Source organism: Lactuca saligna, chromosome 6 (genome assembly GCF_052625555.1).
Source record: "Lactuca saligna cultivar CGN05327 chromosome 6, ASM5262555v1, whole genome shotgun sequence".
Lineage (NCBI taxonomy): Eukaryota > Viridiplantae > Streptophyta > Magnoliopsida > Asterales > Asteraceae > Lactuca > Lactuca saligna.
Genome location: NC_136422.1, coordinates 125,748,744 through 125,766,023, shown reverse-complemented (window position 1 = coordinate 125,766,023; position 17,280 = coordinate 125,748,744). Strand labels below are relative to the sequence as shown.

Here is a 17,280-nt window from a genome sequence, read left to right as displayed (position 1 = left end):
TACCAAACTAGGATCTCGGAGACTACTTTAGGCCACAAATACATGGATTTGTTTAATTTACAAACATAATCTGGATGCTTTAAATTTTCAACCCCAAAGGGTGATTCATGTATATAACATGATCTAACATATCATAAAAGAATGCGTTGTTGAAATGCAGAAAATTTAAACCTTTAATTTTTCACCCAATAAACAAAAAAAAATATCTTACATACATAATACATATATTTTTATATTAACATGGTACCAGTTAATGTTGGTTATTAACCAACCAATGCAATCCGTTGTGAACCATTGAACCCCTTTGAGAAGACACCTCTTCAATATACTCATTAATGGCGCCCCTTCAAGGAACCACTCCATTTTGTAAAGGTTGTGCTATAAGTACCGCTTAACAAATTTTACCCTATTAATATCAATCTAATCGTCATTTTATTTTTAATTTGACATCATTTTTTTTCTTTTTTTATTGTTTTATCTTTTATTTTATATTTTAATAATAATAATAATAATATTATTATTATTATTATAATAATAATAATAATAATAATAATAATAATAATAATAATAATAATAATATTATTATTATTATTATTATTATCATTATTATTATTATTATTATTATTATTATTATTATAAATTTCGATAATCATATAAAATTCTGACAACATTTTAAAATTCAGACGATATTATAAAATTCGAACGACTATATAAAATGGAATAAAAGTAAAGTTTGATTTCAATCCACGTAACGCACCACACAAATGTAATACCGAACCAATTAATATATCCATGATAAATAAAGATAAACTTTGCTCTTGTTTTGTTTTATATAGTCGTTCAAATTTTATTATGTCGTCCAAATTCATAATGTCGTCCGAATTTTAAAATTTCATCCGAATTTTATACGGTTATCGAAATCTATAATAATAATAATAATAATAATAATAATAATAATAATAATAATAATAATAAATTAAAAACAACAAAAAAAAATAGGGAAAAAACAAAAAAAAAAACAACAAAAGACGAAAAAGACACATCAAGGGGTAGAATTGGAAAAGAAGGGGGTACTTGATAGTTTCATTTTATTTACTTATTTTTATAGTTTATTTTAACATATTTCATCCATAATCTAGTTAATTTTCATGAATATTTTCCTTTTTTGTTATTTTATGACTATTTCAGATACTTTCTAGTTTCGTAAGCTTTATTGCAGATTTCATGGAGACTAATGGAGCGGGAATGTTCGGGACGTATGGAAAGCGATGATAATTATCGAACAACAAGGATCTTAGGCTTGATAGCTGGTGGAGATGATGCATGGAGTGAGTGTGATGATTATTTGAAGGCTTTGAAAGAAATAAACTTTAAATTTGTTAGATGCGGAAGTATATTCAAGTGTGTGTAGATTATTAACCGGGCGAGTTTGGATCATTTGGAGAAGCCAAATTGGGCTAGGAGCTTATTGGACTCGATCTAGGCCAGTGGGATATGCTTGGGAGGCCCAAAAAACTCAAAGATGCCCATTTCAGGCACCACCCAACCCACCCGCACAATAGCATGCGGGTCGCGCAAGGCCTTGCAGGGGTAATTTTAGAAATCCATTTGGAAGGGTATTTGAGGAAGGTTGGTGCCCATCTTTTGCACACTCTCGGACATCCGATTTTTAAGCATTATCTCTGGAGTTTTGGAGACTTTTGAAGGCCAAGAACACCTTAAGAACATCTTTTTTTCATCTCTTGATTCTTGTTAAATGTTTGGTACAATCTTCTCTAACTTTGTTTCCTTGACTTTAGTCATGCATGGCTAGACAAATATTGGTTGACTTTAGTGAAATACTTTGACTATTTGTTGAATGTTGAAGACTCTATGAACTTGTGTTTGAATCTTTATGTAAATGTTTTGTGTTTTAACATCTTATCACTACTTGTATGTTCTTATTCATGAGTTTAAATGTGTTTGTGGTGATTAGTTGGCTAATTTGTTGATTAAGTAAAAGATCTTCAAATTAGCAAGCAACAAGTGATTTTTATGTTAGTTCTCCTTCACACAATCATAAAAACATTTTCTCCAATATGGTAGTGGAAGCTTTTGACTCCTCTTAGATTTGGTGACTCTTAAAATCGTAATGCTAGTTTACTTTTACTAATTACATGCTTAATGGAATTGGTGACTTTGACTAAGGAAATTGTTATGAGCTTTTCTAACCATTTCAACAACTAAGAAACGTCTAGGTAATCTCAAGCTTCTTGGGTTACTATAGCTAAATTAAGGATTTAAATCAAGTATTGCACCATTAGATTCTAATGATATGTTCATAAAAAGTCAAAGTGAGGAAACCTTAAGTCAGCCATCATTCTCTTATTGATTTTACATCAAACTTTTATTTTTGTTGATTTTTTTTTATTTAAATCTTATATTAATTCTAGTTTATTTCAAGTATTTCAAAAGACCAAACCGCCTATTTTTAAATTATTGTCATTTTACAAGTAGTTTTACAAAGAGATTTTTCCTACAGTTATAAAGTTGAACCTATATCTGTGGATTCGATCCTATACCACTATACACTATTTTAGTGTGTAAAATTTAGGGTTATTAATTTTTTTGGCCTCGACAACCACTAAATTTTGGCATCGTTGTTGGGGACTAGTTTATTTTTAATCAATTTGTTTCTCTATGCCCAGATGTCAATGTACCGGTGACTTGACTTATAACCCAGAAATTGAAAAATAAGCAAGGCGTTTAGCGAAGGAAAAGAAAATAGAAAGTGGTCAAACTTCTAATCCTCACGGGGATCCAGAGGTTAAACCCGCTTTATTAAGTGACAAGGAACCCGATTCTAGCCTCTACCCTCGCCAAGAAATTCCTGAAACACCACCCCTTCAACAAAATCTACCCATTATGGAACCAATTGCAATGATGAGCGGAGGAGATCTTCCTGAGAGAACTTTAAGGCAAATGATGGAAACCGATGTTACACAAACACCAATCGGTATCAATTACCCCGTTTTGGAAGGAGGTTCATATTCAAGTAAAGTTTAGTCCATTGATAGCTTCATTTTATTTACTTATTTTTATAGTTTATTTTAGTACATTTCATTCGCATTTTAGTTAACTTTCATGCATATTTTCCCTTTTGTTATTTTTATGACCATTTCGGGGTACTTTCTAGTTTCTTGAGCATTATTGCAGATTTTCTTGGAAACTAGCGGGGCGGCACTCTTGCGAGGCGATTGGGCTTGAAGGGAATTGGAGATTTCATGCTTGATGGCTATGAAGGTGATTCATGGGGTGGACTTGTCAATTGCTTGAAGGCTTGGAAGAATTGAGCTTTAAATTTGAAAGATGCGGGGGAACATTCAAGCGTATGAAAATTATTAATCGGGCGAGTTCACGAGCTTTGGAGGATTTAGAGAGGTCAAATTGGGCTTTAAATGAAGAAAAACTTGAAGAAAATGGGCTAGGAGGTGATTGGATTCGATCTGGGCTAGTGGGATATGCTTTAGAGGCCCAAAATCTCAAAGGAGCCCATGTCAGGTACCACCCGCGCAACCCACCCGCGCAGCAGCACGCGGGTCGCGCAAGGCCCTGCAGGGGCAATTTCGGGAATTCTTCTTTTGAGCTATTTGAGGAAGGTTGGTGCCCATCTTTTGGATACACTTGCACATCCGATTTTTGGAGATTCTCTCTGGAGTTTTGGAGACTTTTGAAGGCCAAGAACCCTTGAAGAACATCATATTTTTACCTCTTGATTCTTGCTTAATGTTTGGTACAAATTTCTCTAACTTTGTTTCTTTGTGTTTAGCCATGCTTGGCTAAACTAATCTTGGTTGACTTTTGTTTAATCCTTTGAACTTTTGTTGAATGTTGAAGAGTCCATGAACATGTTCTTGAATCTTTATGGAAATGTTTTGTGTTTTAACATCTTATCATTACTTGTATGTTTTAGTTCATGAGTTTAAATGTGTTTGTGGTGATTAGTTGGCTAATTTCTTGATTAAGTAAAGGATCCTCAAATTAGCAAGCAACAAATGATTTTTGTGTTGATTTTACTTCACACAATCATAAAAACATTTCCTCCAACATGGTGGTGAAAGCATTTGACCCCTCTTGGATTTGGTGACTTTTTGGTTCTTAATGCTAGTTGACTTTCACTAATTACATGCTATTTGGAATTAGTGACTTTGACTAAGGAAATTGTTATGAGCTTCTCTAGCCATTTCAACAATTAAGAAAAGTCTAGGTAATCTCAAGCTCCTTGGATTACTATAGTCAAATTGAGGATTTAAAACAAGTATTGCACCATTGAACTCTAATGATATGTTCATCAAAAGTCAAAGTGAGAAAACTTTAAGTCAACCATCTTTCCCTTATTGATTTTACATCAAATTCTTATTTTTGTTGCAATTGTCTATTTAAATCATAGTTAATTCTAGTTAGCATCAAGTATTCAAAACACCAAAACCCCCCATTTTATTTTTATTGTTATTTTACAAGTATTTTTACAAAGAGATTTTTCATAGAGTTAGAAATTGAACCAATCTCCGTGGATTCGATCCCTTTACCACTATACACTATTTTAGTGTGTAACATTTAGGGTTATTATTTTTGTTGGCCTCGACAACCACCATCCATCACCTTCCAAATTTTCATGGATTGGAGAATGAAGACCCTCATAAGCACTTGAATATGTTCCACATTGTTTGCACTAGTATGAAGCCACAAGGGTCAATCAAGGACCAAATCAATCAAGCTAAGGGCATTCCCCTTTTCATTGGCCGATGAAGCAAAGGATTGATTATTCTATCTTCCGCCAGGGTCAATTAACTCATGGACCGACATGGCAAGAGCTTTTCTTGACAAGTTATATCCCGCTTGAAGAGTCTCAAGTCTTAGAAATGATATTTGTGGGAGCCACTAAGGTCAAAATGAGACTTTTCATGATTATTGGGAGAGGTTCATCAACTTTTGCTATAGTTGTCCGCAACACCAAATTTTGGAACAACTCCTCATTCAACACTTGTATAAGGGATTGTTGCCAATGGAGAGAAGACTAGTTGATGCCTCAAGTGGTGGAGATGTCTTTAGCAAAACCCCACAACAAACAAGACAACTCTTCAACACAATATCCGCAAATTCACAACACTTTGGCCCGCGCCAAGATATGAAGAGAGAAACTCAACAAAAAGTTAATGAAGTGGGAACATCGAACCTAGAGTCTCAAATCAAAGATTTAACATATGTTGTTAACAAGTTAGGCATTGGAAAAACTCCACAAGTGATGGTTTGTGCGATATGTGCAACAATGGGACATCCTACAAATATGTGTCTCATTCTTCAAGAAGATATGAAACATGTAAATGCCACGGGAGGGTTCCAAAACTACCACAACAAGCCATCCGGTTACCAAAATGCATATAATTCAAGTTGGAAGCTAAATCCCAACATAAGCTACAACCCAAGACCATTGCCTCAAAATGCATTAGTTAGATTTCCTACCCACTACAACAACCTCATTACCAACATCCACAACCACACTATCAACCCAAAATTCACCCTCCACATCATCATCAACAACATCCTCAATCCCAACCAAGTAGCTCCGAAATGTCTCTTGAAGACATTGTTAAATTCCTTAGCCACTAGTACCCAAAAATTACAAAAAGAGACAACAACTAGTATCTCCAACCTTTAAGCACAAATGGGAGATAGAGTTATATCCATAAGCAAGTTGGAGTCCCATGGGAAATTGCCTTCTCAAACCGAAAAGAACCCTAATGTCAATGTGGTGACCTTGAGAAGTGGCAAACAAGCCGGAGAAAGTAGTTCAACAAAGAAGCCAATGGAAGAAGAGGAAGAAATAGAAGGCATTCCCATTGAAGAATTTATAGTCAAGAATGATGCACAAGCCTGAGTTCAAAAGAAGTCTATTCCCCACGTAACACCCATAGCCACTCAACCGCCATTCCCCTCCCGGCCAAGAAAAGACAACTTTTATATGTCTATTTGGCACTTTAAAATACCGTAGAATGTCATTTGGATTGTGTAATGCCCCAGCCACTTTCCAACGTTGCATGGTTTGTATCTTTTCCAAATATATCGAAAACGTAATTGAGGTTTTTATGGATGATTTTACGGTATACGAGAACTCGTTTCAAGAATGTTTGACCAATCTCAATAAAATTTTGAAAAGATGCATTGAGAAATGTCATTTTATGGTGAGTCAAGGTCTCATTTTGGGTCACATTGATCTAAAATGGAATTGACGTAGATAAGGCCAAAATTGTTGTTATTCAAAGCATACCTTACCCGATTTGTGTTCGAGAAGTTTGTTCTTTTTTAGGCCATGCAGATTTCTACCGACGATTCATCAGGGACTTTTCAAAGATACCACGACCAATGTGCCAACTCTTGCAAAAGGAGGTCGATTTAGAGCTCAATGAGGCGTGCAAAGAAGCTTTCGACAAGCTCAAGGAATTTCTTACATCTGCCCCCATCATACAATCACCAAATTGGGATCTATGTTTCGAGATCATGTGTGATGCAAGCAATTATGCTATTGGCGCCGTTTTGGGTCAAAAGAATGGAAGAGCCTCCCATGTGATCTATTATGCATCAAGGACACTAGACAATGCTCAAAGGAACTACTCTACCACAAAGAAGGAGCTATTATCCATAGTGTTCGCTTTTGAGAACTTTAGACAATACCTACTTATTACCAAAGTTATTGTGTATTCGGATCACGTGGCCCTCAAGTACTTGATGACGAAGAAGGATGCAAATCAAAGACTATCCGGTGGATCTTATTGATACAAGAATTTGATTTGGAAATCCAGGAAAAGAGTGGATGCGAGAACCTTATTGCCGACCACCTAATCCGGATCACTTTGAATGAAGCTTCTCTCCCTTTGCGGGACGAGTTTCGTTATGAACTTGAGAGAGTATCAAGGGGGCTGAAGAAGGGCTATAATGTTCTTTAAATAGGGTACAAGTCCCACATTTAGGGTTTTCCAAAAACCTGGCCAACTCGCCGAATCAGTCTTTTGACTTATTGAGTAGGTCACTTATCTCGCGACCAAATTCGCACTCCTACTCGTCGAGTCACCCATCTACTCGACGAGTCACTTCCTCATCTTGAGATTTTCTTTCCTTTCTAAGTCTTCTAAATTCAGGGTGTTACATCAGGCCATAGGTATAAAAGGAAATAAGCAAACCTTCACTGATGTTGTTGACTTGATTCATTAATTTCTTGAAATCGGCCTAGTATTAAGCCACAGTGCTAACTTGGAGTAATATAGATAGAGTGCCTTGGGGTCTTCGAATTAGGACAAACAAAAATGGGTGCATATGTTGTCAAGAAAACTTTCCCACGTTGAGAGTGAATCGTTCCGAGTCATGTAGCGGAACCATTTAGATACTTCACCTTCTAGGTTAGACCCAATTATTTGAAAGCATCGGTCGGTTGTCGTGTTGTGTAGGTTGAGGTACTCATTAGTGGAGAAAACCCAACTTTCTGGATCTATCCCACTGAACTTGGTCTTATCTAAATTCATAGATCGTGGGAAGTTGGGTACCGAGCAAGGATCCTTTAGTCTAAGACTGGTTGTTAACGGCTTTGAGTTCTTTGGTTTAGGAATCAAGTTCTGTTTGAAACGAATCGGCTTGTTGCGTGATCAAGGATCAAATTGCTTGTTCATCCATGCTCCCAATGAGAGGACAAATTGATATACCTAGATAGTGTGCCAACGCTGTGTTCTTTGATTGAACATGTACTCCACAAAGAAAGATAGAGAAAAGAGAAGAAGAATTTGCCAAAATTAAGTCGACATGACTTGTCTTAAATAATCGCCAAAAGATAATCCAAACAAGTACTTATCCACTTATTCAAACTAACTTCTAAGCTACTACACATGATCAGAACAAACTAAACTAAATGTGGATTCTTCCTAGTCATGTGTCATTGTCACTCCATGTGATAATCCTTCTACCAAAATGGTTTGACCACCAACCTATTTGACCTTCTCAGTTCTATGTCTCCAGCGGCATCATATGTCCATATTATTAGTTGGTATGGGTTCCAGGTTGTTTTGAGACTGGTTTACTACCTGAAAATCTTGGAAAACCAGCTAAATATAATGCAATCTTGTGTATAAATGCAATGTTATGAAATATCTAACATGAAAATCATCATAGTGAAGCATAAATTACATATTTTTCTTTGTGATTTCATAGGTAAGTTGTGATTGCACCCACTGTAATGTTGTTACTAATTCAACTGCATCTGGGTCCTTTCTACCTTAATTCAGATTATTTTTAACTTCATATTACCAAAACCAATCATAGTTTAATGTTCTTCTTTCTCACACACACACACACACATATATATATATATATGTTATTTTCTATAATTGATTTATTGACTTTATATTGTTGCAGGTGTTCCATGTATATATTTGGAGTTTTGACATTTGAAGACATGAATTAGGTATATTTTAATAATTAAGGTAAATATCACATTTCAAATTGATATTTTTTTATTTTATATAAATATGTTGTAAAACATTTGTTGTTCTAGGTCTTGAATCGTGCTAGGTTAAAACACGGAATAAGGGTTGTCACACAGCTTTGACTGTTGTAAGTTTCTTTAACTAATAAATTTTAACCAAGAAAAAAAAGTAAAATTTTTGTTAACTGATAATGTATAAATGTATTGCTGATTGAGATGACATATTTGTTTGGGAATCATTTGAAGAGTAATAGATTAATTTTTTGCAATACTATTTCATCCACATTATTCAAAGGGTCATGAGAACGCAACAACAATTATTGTATAACATAATAGATAAGACTAGGTCAATTGGAACTTTTTTGTTTTATAATTGAGAATAATTTATAGTGTGGGTTTCTTTAAATATGAAAATGGTACCATTGACTAGTTCCATGATAGTTATTTAAATCGGTTTAATACAACAACAACAGCAAAAATCAATTACGAATTTTTATGGTCGGTAATGGGATAAATTAGTGATAATTTATGTGGTGACTAAATAGATAACAAAGTGACAAGTTTCTAAGGTCACTAATCAGATAAGACAATGACTTTATAGTCACTAATTAGATTAAACAGTGACGACCTACATTGATTAGTAACAACATTTGATGACCAAATGTTCGTCATAGATGTGGTGATAGATGTGGTGACGAGTATATTTATTCACTATCTAATGACCACTTTAGAATTTGGTCACTGATCAATTTTTGTGACGGACCTCCACTGACGAACTAAGTGACGACCCAAAGTTTGGTCACTAAATTATAAGTGATGACTCTTTCAATTGTTAGTGACCAATCATTTTTGTCACTAACTAGCATTTTGTTGTAGTGGTTGTGTGATTAAAAAAATATGTAATTAGCAAAAATGTTATATGCATATAAACTTTCACTTTGGGTCGTCTTGGGTTGGTCTTGTATTGGTCTCACGTCGTTCTCGGAATGGTCCAATCGTATTTGGGGCTAGTTTTGGAACAATCCGATTTTTCAGACTGTTACCAACCCGCCTTGGTCCAGCCGAATCTTATTATTTTTTGAAACGGGCTTGTTTTAGACGGGTTCTGTCTTGGTCTTTCTTCAGGACTGGTCCCTCACCAGAATTTTTGCTCATCTCTAGACCTCTGACATATGGGTTGATAGTTGCAAATGTGAGATGGACCAAGATAGTTGGACAAGGCTGCCTCCGGTCCATCATTGCTACTTCTTAGTAGGGCTGGCAATTCTCGACACGACACGCGACACGACCCGCGACACGACACGAAATAAATGGGTTTGGGTTGAGTTTTTCAACCCGCCAACCCGCTAACCCGTCAACCCGCCAACCTGTTTATTAAACGGGTCATATATGGGTTTCTCAAAAAATAAATGGGTTGACCTGCCAACCCGTTTATATTCTTAATAAAAAAAATTATTTTATTTTTAAATGTATTTATGTATTAAGTATAAATATTTAATAAGTACTATATAATATATACCATTGATTCATAGACAATTTGACTGTTTTGACATTTTGAGTCGTGGTGAATGGTCTAAGGTCGTAAGTCGTAACCTATAAGGCTAAGTCTGTAACATGTTTCTATGAATGTTTATAATTTTCATTTGGATGTTTAAGACTTAAATGTCTAAAATTCGGACCCACGAACCCAAATTTGACCCACAAACCAGCCAACCTATGAACCCGTATAAATAAATGCGTTGGCGGGTCATATATGAGTTTATGTTTCAAACCCGCCAACACGTGACCCGCCAACCCGTGACCTGTATATTTAAATGGGTCGTGTTTGGGTTGAAATATTTTGACCCGCCAACCCGCCAACCCGTAACACGCCAACCCGAACACGACACGATTGTCAGGCCTACTTCTTAGGCATAAATCTCCGAACCAAAGCGTCAAATTTTGCTACGCATGTATTTACTCCTTATTTTACAATTTACAATAAAAAATCATAGAAAATAAAATTAAAGTCTTTTCTAACAGAAACCTGGACGCAGCATGCAATGAAGTGGTACGAGAAAACAAAGGATTTTACGTGGGTCCTCAAGTACTATAATTTACAATGCCGTCTAGTTAAATGTAAAGATAGTATATTATATAAATATATAAGACTAAGGTGTTAGTTCAAACTTGATTATCAAGATGTCGACCATATCAATATTTTAGGTACAGAATGATGGTATTTAACGACATGTTTAGGTGGCATTTCAACACACATTCGCATTCCTTTCATCATCATGTTTACCTGTTTCTGGTGTTCCTCATTTCGACGACGACAAATTTGTTGTATTATTTTCTTCTTCTATTCCTCCCTGTTCTTCCTGCCATTGTCTGAATCAGTGTACTTCGAGTTCACTAGTTTTCGTGTGGGCGACACTCGTATAGTATATTCAGGTGCTACCAAACCCTCTGGTGGAGCCATTGAATTCAACGAAGTCAATATTTTCAATCGTGTTGGCCATGCCAATTACGCAGATGCAGTCCAGATATGGGACAGCAAATCTAACAAGCTCACAGATTTCTCCACTCATTTCACTTTCATCATCACGACGCAACCTTTAGAAGACCCTGGCCATGGCTTAGCTTTCTTTCTTGCTCCGGTTGGCTTCCAAATCCCACCGAACTCAGATTCTGGCAATTTAGGCTTGTTCAACACAAGTTACAATAAATTGTCCCAAAACAAAATAATTTATGTTGAGTTTGATTCTAAGAATAACACCTGGGATCCTCCATTTCAACACGTGGGTATCAACACGAACTGGCTTGAATCTGATAATTCAACCGCTTGGAATGCTACTTTGCACAGCGGGGATCCTGCTGTTGTTTGGGTTTCTTACAATGCTAACACCCAGATGCTGAACGTGTCTTGGCGATATAGGGCTGATAATACTTCGGGAGAGAATACCAGTCTTTTATATCGAGTTGACCTAAGGAAAGTTCTTCCCGAGTGGGTCACAGTTGGATTTTCAGCTTCCACTGGTAGAGCTCGTGAGCGACATATCCTTCAATACTGGAAGTTCAATTCAAGCTTAAATATAGTTCATAAAGTTGAAGATACGTCAAAGAAAAGGAAACTAGCAGTGGGCTTAACGGTCCCTCTGGGTGTTCTAGCTGTAGGAGTCGTAATCACATGGGCTTTATTTTGGTGTAAAGAAGATAAGCATAGTCAAAAGTCACTAGAGTCAGTTGCGTTGACATCGACAAACCATGATCTTGAAAGGGGAGCAGGACCAAAGCGATTTTCTTATGCGGATCTTATGTTAGCTACCAACAACTTCTCTGCTGATCAGAAGTTGGGAGAAGGAGGATTCGGGTGTGTCTACAAGGGGTACTTATCCCGTGAACGCATGCAAGTTGCTGTCAAGAAAATTTCACAGGGTTCAAAACAGGGAAAGAAAGAGTACCTAGCCGAAGTGAAGATCATTAGCAGGTTAAGACACCGAAACTTGGTGCAACTCATTGGTTGGTGCCATGATCAAACACAATTCTCTCTTGTCTACGAGTTTTTGTCAAACGGGAGCCTCGATTCTCATCTTTTCTACAAAAAGAGTACCCTTGAGTGGGATGTAAGGTACAAGATCGCAACAGGTATAGCTTCTGCGTTGTTCTACCTCCATGAAGAATGTGAACATTGTGTTGTGCATCGAGATGTGAAAACGAGCAACATTATGCTTGATTCAGAATTTAATGTGAAACTTGGAGACTTCGGATTGGCTCGACTCATCGACCCTGAACATGGTGTAAAAACAACTGCATTAGCTGGAACACTCGGTTACATGTGCCCTGAGTACTTAACAACAGGGAAGGCAAGTAAAGAGTCGGATATCTATAGCTTTGGGGTGGTTGCATTAGAGATTGTTTGTGGGCGAAAGGCAACGGATAGAGTTGATCCAAATTCGGATCTTGGGTTGGTTAAGTGGGTTTGGGGCTTACACGAGAAAGGTAAGCTGCTTTCTGGTGTCGATCAGATCCTGAACAATGAATTTGATGTTACACAGGTCGAGCGTTTGATGAAGGTGGGATTATGGTGTGCGCATCCTGAACAGAATATGCGGCCATCCATACGGCAAGCAATACATGTGCTCATGTTCGACGGTGCAATCCCACAACTTCCATTAAGGATGCCAATACCCATGTACAACACAGCCACATATCCCCTTGAAGTCGGTTCTTTTGGGGCTACGATGGCTAACAGTACTAGCTAGCTATGATATCGTAAGTTGAAGGTGTAGTGCCCATTTTTAGAAAGTGTGTCATCTTTAATTTTTTTATAGTGTGTAATCATAACAAGTCCACAATCCACCAAGTACGCCCTCAAGTCTGTTGATTCTGAACACAACAAGAAGGAATTCGAGAATGAAGGAACACAGTGATCACACAATTCTCTGCTGAACGTATCATCTATGCATGTGTATTTTGAAACAAGGTAAATACAAAGTACCTAAAAGAAACAAAATAACTAGTGAAAATGCTTGAAATAACCGAAAGTTAGGAGTGTTTTAAGGAATTAATTAACCATGAAATTTTGAGTTTTGGAAAATATGGATCCCTTTAATCCTCTGAGAAAAGATGCACAATACTATGGAAATGATGCACAATACTATGGAAATGACGTGACACCACTAAATGACAAGAAAAATTTGTGGCTATAATGGTTATACTTAGGTGGCTCTGCACATTCATTTTACACCTCTGCGGATCTATAATATCTCTGAAGAATTGGTAGTTAACTGCAATTTTTCTGATTTACCCCGTTTTCGATGGTTCCATAGACGATTATCGACCCGCAGAGGTGTACAATGCATCCACATGTACAATGCATCCACAGAGCCACCTTTACAGAACCATTATAGCCACAACTTATTTTTTCTCATTTAGTGGTGCTACGTCATTTTCTCAGTACTGTCCATCGTTCCTCAGAGGATTAAAGGGATCCGCAGAGCCCCCTCTATAGATATCTTGGTCATTTTCCAAAACTCAAAAATTCATGGTTAATTCCTTAAAACACACCCTATCTTTTGATTATTTCATGAATTTTCTTAAATAACTAATTACCTTATACATAGTCAAAGCAGAAACAAAGCAGAAAAATAGCCCGTAAGGCAAGTAACTAAAACATGGAAATAACAAACTTCAATGTGTAAATATGAACCGATCAAAGTGACCTAATGATGTGTAATGATGATGTGGTGTAACATCCATAAAATTTCATAAAATTTAAACTTTTAAAAACAACCTTTTTCTATGGAAGTATTTTTAAAACCCATTGTTTCCAAACATTATTTAAAATCAGAATCGTTCTCAACATAGTTTTCAAAACTTGGTTATTATCAGAGTATCCCAGAAATCGTAAGTGCAAAAACACGAGGATGTGTACGGTTACGCCTTCGCCCTGACACGATCCACTGAGATACATGATACCATAAACCAAAACTGTAAACAGGAAGCTTAGTGAATTACCCCAAAGTACCAACACAGAAACATATAACATATACCAACAACAGCATGCATACAATGCCTTCAACATGTCTGGACCGCCTCACCAGGCCTTCAACTTGTCTGGACCGCTAACAAAACCTTCAACATGTCTGGACAGTCTCTCTGGGCCTTCAGCATGACTGGTCCGCCTCACTGGCCTTTAGTCTATCCGAGTTGCCCTGGGTTTGAGCATAACAACATCTGTGTTCATGCACCCCTAATTGCTTTGCATCAAATTTTTTCACTAATTGAACATGCAAAAGAAATTCCAAAGCAATAACCCTAGATCTAGCATATATATTCGAAATTCATATATCAAAGGGGTCAAGATGATTACCTTGCTTGTTATATAGCAATAACAAGAATTCCTTGATTGATCTTGACTCTTAAAAGCTTTAGTACACCAAATATTGCACCTACAATGGCTCACAAACACTTGTAGAAAGAGGAAGATGAGGAGATGGTAGGAAACTCTTAGAATTTCGGCTAGGGTTTCTATGCACTAAGCATTCCACAAAACCCTGTGTAAAGGGGTCCTTAAACCGCTAGTGGGTTGCTAGGGTCTCAGGAGGAAACCCTAATTTCATGCTTAGGGTTTAAGCAACCCATGGACCTCTCATTAGAAGGCATTGGACGAATTCTATAGGGCCTCTCTATAAAAATTCATCCATCCCATTCCAATGGCATCCAACAGCCTAGTTTTGCAACTATCAATGATTTACAAAACAACCCCCGTTCTTTTAATTAGTTCATTTGATCCCACTATTAATTCCAAATTAATTTATGATAAAATACTATTTAAATATTTTGATTTGTAATTAATATATTATCCTAATAATATATTAATAAATCATTTATTAACCTCTCTTTTGTTAGGTTATCCTATCAAGCTGCTAAAGTGAAGGCAACCCAAAAGGACAATGCTACTATCAAATCAAGTACATACCTATTATAATTATGGGCTTAGACACCTAATCTAATAGACTCCTACTTGGATAAGTCTAATAATTATAATTGCAAGTACGACTTCAGAATTTGATTAGCAATTATAGGTCTCAAAAGCAGTTGTCGAACTCTGACCTAGTCAATCGAGTCCTTAAGATAAAGGATCATATAATCCTCTATTTTGCAAGATATCATGTGGACAAAGACATGGAATAGAATCACTCATATTGTCCAACAATTTTTTCCCGATTTCTAATTTGTATGACAAGGAACTTAGTTAAACACATCAATTCAGTCCTGAACGGGCTCGACACATAAGTCAACACAAAATCATCGAGGGGCCCAAGATATCGCTTTTACCCCTTGAGATAAAAGGAATAGATAAACTTTGACTTATATACTTGTACTATTTACTCATCAAATTGTAGACAACAATATGTTTTACAACATCAAGTTACTGATGCGTTTACGCATTATCAATGCACAACCAACTCGTAAACAACAACTCATATATCTCTGCTTAAAGACTATATGATATTATCGTCTCACAACTACTCGTGATAAATTTCATGAAGAAATTCAAATGAGTGTGGATTTAATCCAATACTCAAATCCCCGTCTTAGTAGTACTCATGAACGTTGCAACAACTATTGCTATGCCTAAACACTTAGACAATATACAAGCCAATTCATGATAGTCTTAATTCACTACTTACTTCCAAAGTATGATTGATTGTAGATATTTGAATAATCCAATTATTCTGGAAGTAAAACATGCAAAGTTGAAACATAAAATAAATAATTGACAAAAGATAGTAAACAATACTTATATATAAATCTCCCTTATATAATCAAAAATGTCAATTACATTTATCTATTACAAGTATCTAAAATATATATCTATCTAATCACTAAAACTAATATCGTCCCGCAGACAAATGCTCCTCGCATGATGAATGTGCTTAACCCTACTCAGACCCTTTTGTGAGGGGATCAACTGGATTCTCTTTTGACGATACCATCTTGACGACGAGGAGTCCTTCTTCTACCCGATGTCTGATGAAGTGGTATTTTCTGTCGATATGTCTTGATCTTCCATGATCCCTTGGTTCGTTGGTCAAGGAAACTGCTCCTTCATTATCGCAGTAAATCTCCATGGGATCCTTTATGGCTGGCACAACTCCAAGGTCTCCAATGATCTTCTTCAACCATATATCCTCCTTTGACTCTTTGCACGTGGCTATATACTCCGACTCACACAATGAATCAGCCAGAATCTCCTGTTTGGAACTTTTCCAAGTTACTACTCCTCCGTTAAGTGTAAACACCCAACCATACTAAGAACATAAATTGTCTTAGTCTGTCTGAAAACTGGTGTCACTATAACCAGTAACTCTCAAGTCATTATTGCCACCAAGAACAAGCACCCAATCCTTAGTTCTTTGCAGATACTTATGAATGTTCTTTACGGCTGTCCAGTTAACTTTACCCGAGTTCCCTTGATATCAATCGACAATGCTCAAATTAAAAGCCACATCAGGGTGAGTACATGTTATAGCATACATGATCGATCAAACAGCAGAAGCATATAGACCTCGACTCATTTTTACCATCTCGGCATCGGTACTTGGACTCTGAGTCTTACTCAGCTTGGTATTGCTCTCGCTAGGCAACTCTCCCTTCTTGGAATTCTCCATGCTAAAAAGATTTAACACTTTATACAAGTAAGTACTCTGACTAAGTCCAATTAGTCCTCTACTCTTATTTCTCAAAATTCTTATTCCAAGAAAATAGGCAGCCTCTCCAAGATCCTTCATAGCGAAACACTTTCCAAGCCAGGAATTAACTTCCTGCAAGGTTGGAAAATCGTTTCCTATGATCAGTATATCATCAAGTAAGTACTCTGACTAACACTTTCCAAGATGAAGATTGCGTATGAGAAGGCTTGTAAGTACCGCAGATGCATAGTGTGCAACCCTTGTTCAAAAATTCAACCTTCATGCACTTGAACCAACACCTGTTTTTATTTAAGGATATCAAGATCGATTCGTAGGTACAACCAACTTTCCAAAATTAGGATTTGTGTTCAAGACAGTCCAGAGCAACGTTAAGTATTTCATCCCCATCACAACTATACATTGCCTAACCTGCAAGCTACTGGAAGTCACCCTAACTTCGGTGCAGAGGTCGAAGCGCGTGACTGATGAAGTAAAATTTGAGATCACAAGGAAGATCACATGATTGTGTGAAGCGAGAAAGTTTTGGTGGTTGTTGATCAAGTTCGTGAAATACAACAAGTGAAAAGGTTG

General features: G+C 36.6%; 1 pseudogene; it reads left to right on the top strand.

The window, feature by feature from the left end:
- The first annotated feature begins 10,779 nt into the window (after window positions 1-10,779).
- LOC145001095 (L-type lectin-domain containing receptor kinase IX.1 pseudogene) lies at window positions 10,780-12,978 on the top strand (annotated as a pseudogene).
- The last annotated feature ends 4,302 nt before the right edge of the window (window positions 12,979-17,280 follow it).